Source organism: Indicator indicator, assembly GCF_027791375.1.
Source record: "Indicator indicator isolate 239-I01 chromosome Z unlocalized genomic scaffold, UM_Iind_1.1 iindZ_random_scaffold_125, whole genome shotgun sequence".
NCBI lineage: Eukaryota > Metazoa > Chordata > Aves > Piciformes > Indicatoridae > Indicator > Indicator indicator.
Window position 1 is genome coordinate 24,662 of NW_026539155.1, and position 6,000 is coordinate 30,661.

Below are 6,000 nucleotides of genomic sequence, written 5' to 3' on the forward strand. Positions count from 1 at the left end.
GACACCTCACACCACAGCAGGTTGCTCATAGCCACATCCAGCCTGGCTGCAAACACCTCCAGGGATGAGGCACAGGCAGAATCACTGAGTGTTAGGGGTTGGAAGGGACCCCTGGGGATCATCCACTTCTCCAAGCCCCCTGCTCCGCCAGGGGCACCCACAGCAGCTTGCCCAGGACCATGGATTCACAGAACCACAGAGTGGCTCAGGTGGGAAGGGAGCTCAGAGCTCATCCCCTCCAGCCTCCCCTCCATGCCCAGGGACACCTCTCAGCTCCACTCAGCTGCTCCAGGCCTGCAACACTCCCAGGCAGGAGGCAGCCACAGCCTCCCTGGGCAGCCTGTGCCAGACTCTCACCACCCTGGCACTGCACAACTTCTTCCTCAGCTCCAGTCCCACCCTGCTCTGCCTCAGCTCCCAACCATTCCTCCTGGTTCTGTCTCAGACCCCCTCAGCAAAAGTCTCTCTGCAGCCTTCCTGCAGGATTCCTTCAGGTCCTGGCAGGCAGCTCTGAGGTGCCCCTGGAGCCTTCTCCTCCCCAGGCTGCACACCCCCAGCTCCCTCAGCCTCACAGCAGAGCTGCTCCAGCCCCTGGATCCTCTTTGTGGCCTCCTCTGCCTCACTCCACAGCTCTGTGTCCTTCTGCTGCTGGGGACATGTGCCAGTTTAGGCTGGGTGCCCCCTGCCACTGCTGCATGAGATACACCTCTGGTGTCCCAGGTGCCCACCCAGTAGGGGTGGACACAGGAAACAGCGTATTTCTACCCATAAATCCTGTGCCCTATAAAGCCATCTGCAGAGTCATTCTCTTCCTCTTTCTTCCCTCTCTGCTCCCATGGGAGATGTCCTCTCTTATTGGGTAATGCCGGGGGAGTATCCTCAAGGCCTCTTAGGCCTGTCTAGGCCTAATGCCAGGAGGAGAATGGAGGGGGGGGGGGGCAGTCTCAGACCTGGCCAGCCTGAGACTTGCCTAGCAGTGGGAGGGGGAAGAAAGAGCCCTGGGGGTTTGGGGTTACCCTCAGATGGGGAGAAGGGAAGGATTGGGAAGCCTCTTGGGAAGAAGGGAAGAACTGGGAAGCTTTGGGAATTATGTAACGGTCTCTGTACGCTTTGGGATGTTCTCTGCCACTATGCTGTGTAGTTTGTAGTTTTCTGTAGATTCACCAATTGCTTTTCCATTTAAACTTTCCATCACTCTCCAATCCGTTTGTGTGAGTCTAATTCTTTTGTCCCTTTCGGGGCAAGAGACGATCTGTCTGGCCCCAAACCAGCGCAGAACTGGAGGCAGGACTGGAGGTGAGGTCAGAGCAGAGCCCAGGGGCAGAATTCCCTCTCCTGCCCTGCTGCCCACACTGCTCTGGCTGCAGCCCAGCACAGAGCTGCCTGAGGGCTGCAGGAGGCACTGCTGACTCCTGGGGAGCTGCTCAGCACCCAGCACCTCCAAGCATCTTTCTCCAGGGCTGCTCCCAACCCACTCAGCACCCAGCCTGGATTGGTGCCTGGGGCTGGCCCGACCCAGCTGCAGGACCCTGCACTGTGACTTGTTGACCTTCCTGCAGCTGGCACTGGACCCTTCTCAAACCTGTCAGGACCCTTCTGGATGGATCCCTGTCCTTCAGTGAGTCTGTGGCACCACACATCTTGGTGGCACCCCCAAACCTGCTCAGTGTGCCTCAGTGCCACAGCCCAGGGAGGACTTGGAAGCTCTCCACACAAGAGACTCCACAACCTCTCTGGGCAGCCTGCTACAGGGCTCATCACCCTCACACCAAAGAAGCTTTCCTCAGCTTGTCCTAGCAAAGTCCAAGTCCAAGACCAGCTGCAAAGGTGCAGGCAGCCCATCTGGTTGAGAGCAGTGTGGGATGTCCAGGGAAGAGAACAGCGAAATGGAAATCACTTCACTGAGGTTTTACCTCAATGTTCTCCCACTCAGTAATGGTTTGGAGCTCCTGGGGCATCTCATTTTGTGCTGAGATGTCCACCTGAGGAACACAGGGGAGGACAAGGGAGCACCGCATCCATCGTCGAGTTTATAAACTGGATGGAGAAAAATCAGAGGAGGGGGGAAGAAAAAAAAGGATAAAAAGTTGAATTACAGCTTAAAATTGGGTCAAAAACTGCAAACTCACTCTTGGCACATTGGGAAGAGCACAGAGGGACACAGGACTGGAAAGCAGCTTGGGGCACCAGGGCACCACCAGCCCTGGCAGCCTGGGAGGGCTGGGGGATCAATTGGGCTTCATGGCCTTGGAGGTCTGTTCCAACCTGGATGATTCTCTGAGTTGTCCCCAAGGTGGTTGAAGCACCCTCAGCAGCTCTGCAGAGGACTCCAGGCTGAGTGGTGCTCCTGGTGAGGCTGGAGGGTGGGAACCACCCAGAGGCACCTGGGCAGGATGCAGAAGTTCAGCAGAACCTCAGGAAGGGCAAGGGCAAGGTCCTGCAGCTGGGGGAGGGCAGTCTGTGGTCCAGGATTCATGGAATGCTTTGGGTTGGAAGGAAATTTGAAGCCAAGGTTGCTCCAGGCTTGGATCACCATCCACAGCCCACAGGGGAGAGAGGATCCTGCCCCTCTGCTCTGCTCTGGGCTGCTGCCCTGGCGCTGCTGCAGAGGCTGCAGAGGAGGCCAGCAAGATGCTGAGAGGGTTGCAGAAGCTGTGCTGTGGGGCCAGACTGATGCCTTGGAGATTGCAGGAAACCTTTAGGGTCATGGATTCAAGCCACTGCCAGGGCACCACCACCTCATGGCCCTCAGCACAGCTCCAGGGCTTTGAAACCCCTCCAGAGGGATGAGGACTCCACCACTGCCCTGGGCAGCCTGGGACAGGCCTGGACAACCCTTTCTGGGGGAAGGAATTGTTCCTCATGTCCATCCTCAACCTCCCCTGGCACAATTCCAGGCCAGTTCCTCTCCTCCTGTCCTTGTTCCTAGGGAGCAGAGCCCAAGCCCCAGCTGGCTGCAGCTTCCTCTCAGGGAGCTGCAGAGAGCAATGAGGTCTCCCTCAGCCTCCTCTTCTCCACACCAACCCCCCCAGCTCCCTCAGCTGCTCCTCCCTCCCAAGCCCTCTTCTCCAGACCCTTCCCCACCTTTCTTGCCCTTCTCTGCACCTGCTCCAGCCCCTCAGGCTCCTGCTGCCACTGAGGGCCCGGAGCTGAACCCAGCACTCAAGCTGCAGCCTCAGCAGTGCCCAGTCCAGGGGCACCATCCCTGCCCATGCAGGACCAGAGCAGGCTTCAAGAGGTTCAGTTGTGCTTCTCTGCAGGCCAAGGAGCTGCTCTGCTCCCTGTGGTTCTCTCTCTGGGACTGCTGGAGGTCTCCATCTGCTCCCAGGTGGAACCCCAGAGGGAGTCCAACCAGAGTCCCAGAGCGGTTTGGGTGGGTTGGGACCTTCCAAGCTCCTCCAGGCCAACCAGGGATATCCCCAACCAGAGCAGTCTGCCCAGAGCCACAACCAACCTGACCTGCCATGGTGCCAACCATGGTGCCAGGCAGAGATGGCATCTGATAAAGGAGCTGTGTGAGGAAGGGCATGGGGCTGTGTGCAGACCTCTGCAGGAGGAGCATTGGGCAGGAGGTTTCTCTGCTGCTCCTGCCCTGAGTGTTCCTCCAGCAGGCAGCAGGGCTGGGAGGGGAAGCACATAAGGGTTTGGGTTGGAAGTAGCCTTGGGATCATCCAGTTCCAAGCCCCTGCCATGGGCTTTGGAGCTGAGACAGAGCAGCGTTGGACTATAGCTGAGGAAGAAGTTCTGCAGTGCAAGGGTGGGGACAGGCTGAGGGAGCTGGGGGTGTGCAGCCTGGGGAGGAGAAGGCTCCAGGGGCACCTCAGAGCTGCCTGCCAGGACCTGAAGGAATCCTGCAGGAAGGCTGCAGAGAGACTTTTGCTGAGGGGGTCTGAGACAGGACCAGGAGGAATGGTTGGGAGCTGAGGCAGAGCAGGGTGGGACTGGAGCTGAGGAAGAAGTTGTGCAGTGCCAGGGTGGTGAGAGTCTGGCACAGGCTGCCTAGGGAGGCTGAGGCTGCCTCCTGCCTGGGAATGTTGCAGGCCTGGAGCAGCTGAGTGGAGCTGAGAGGTGTCCCTGGGCATGGTGGGGAGGCTGGAGGGGATGAGCTCTGAGCTCCCTTCTCACCTGAGCTGTCCTTTGATCCCAGGGTTCTGTGACTCCCCACAGATCTTTTCTGCAGAGTGCTCTGCAGGTCAGAGGATGCTGCCCAGCTCCTGACAGAGCTCTAGCTATGGAAATTAAGTAAATTAATTATTTGGATGTCCTTGGCGGTAACTCAAGTCTGCCCCAGCTCCACCCCAACACCCCCTGAGCCCTCCTGGTGCCATCCCAGGGCTATGCTTGGATAGAGAACCTCCAACTCCACCACTGCCAGTCCTGGGCTGATCACCCTGGGGGTGTTTTAGTCACCTATCAGGAGTGTTTTAGTCACTTATTTGGGGTGTTTTAGTCACATTGGGATGTTTTAGTCACTTACCTGGAGTGTTTTACCCACGTATCAGAAGTGTTTTAATTATTTTTGGGGTGTTTTAATCACATGTTGGGACTGTTTTAATCATTCACCAGGGGTGCTTTAATCACATTCTGAGGAGTTTCAATCATTTTTGGGGTGCTTTAATCCCATTTTCAAGTGTTTCAATCATTTTGGGGGTTCTTTAATCCCATTCTGAGGTGTTCCAAGCATTTCTGGGGTGCTTTAGTCACATTCTGAGGTGTTCCAATCGTTTTTGGCGTGCTTTAATCACATTTTGAGGAATTTCAATCATTTTTGGGGTGCTTTAATCACATTCTGAGGAGTTTCAATCATTTTTGGGGTACTTTAATCCCATTTTGAGGAGTTTCAATCATTTCTTGGAGTGCTTTAATCACATTCTGACCTATTTTAATCTCATTTTGAGATGTTTTAATCACTTACTGGGGTGCTTTAATCACATATTGGGGGCTGAATCACATTTTTGGGGTACTTTAATCACATTTTGAGGTGTTCCAATCATTTTTGGGGTGCTTTAATCACATATTGGGGATTGAATCACGTTTTGGGGTGTTTGAATCACATTTTGGGGTGTTTTAATCACATTTTGAGGTGTTTCAATGATTTTTGGGGTGCTTTAATCTCATTTTGAGGTGTTTTAATCAGTTTCTGGCGTGCTTTAATCACATATTGGGGGCTGGATCACATTTTGGGGTGTTTTAATCACATTTTTAGAGGGGGGTAAATAATATGAGGAGTGTTTTTATCACAAACCAGGCTGTTCTCTATAATCCTATCAGGGTATTTTAATCATCCCAGGACTGTTCCCCAGCCCAGAAGTTATTTTCTGTTATTTTCTGTTATTTTCCCCAGCCCAGAAGTTCCCCATCCCTAAGTTATTTTCTGTGCACCTAACGAGCTTCCCTTCCATTCCCTAGAGGAAGCTCCATTAAAACTCTTTTTTTTTGATAATGTGACACCAGATATATTTTATTTTTATTTTATTATTTTTACCCGCTTCACTTTAGCTAGGGCTAGAAAATAGTTACAATTTTAATTTAAATTGAAATGAGTTGTGTAATGGTTGGACAAATCATCCTCAGCTCCCTAGAGCTCTTAATTGTCATTCTCCCATTGTTTCCCGTGCATAAATTTCCCTCCCCCCTTCCCCTCCTTCTTTTTTTTTCCCAAGTGCTGGTTAGAGAAATGCTAATTTTAATTCCCCCCCTCCCCCTTTTTTAATGCCTTTCTACTCATTTAATTTTTTTTTTTATGCTTAACAACTTCATGATTAAAGTTTAAAGGAAAATTATGGAAACAACAAAAAAAAAAAAGGAAACAAAAACCCTCTTGAAGGGTCTGAGTTTAGGGATAAAGGGACTGGAATGAAGTCATCCCTGGAGGTGTTCAAGGGTAGGTTGGATGAGGCCTTGAGCAACCTTAGCTTGAAGATCATGGAACTGGATGATCTTCAAGGTTCCTTCCAACCCAATCCAATCTATGGATCTAGGAAGCTGGGCTGGAGCAGG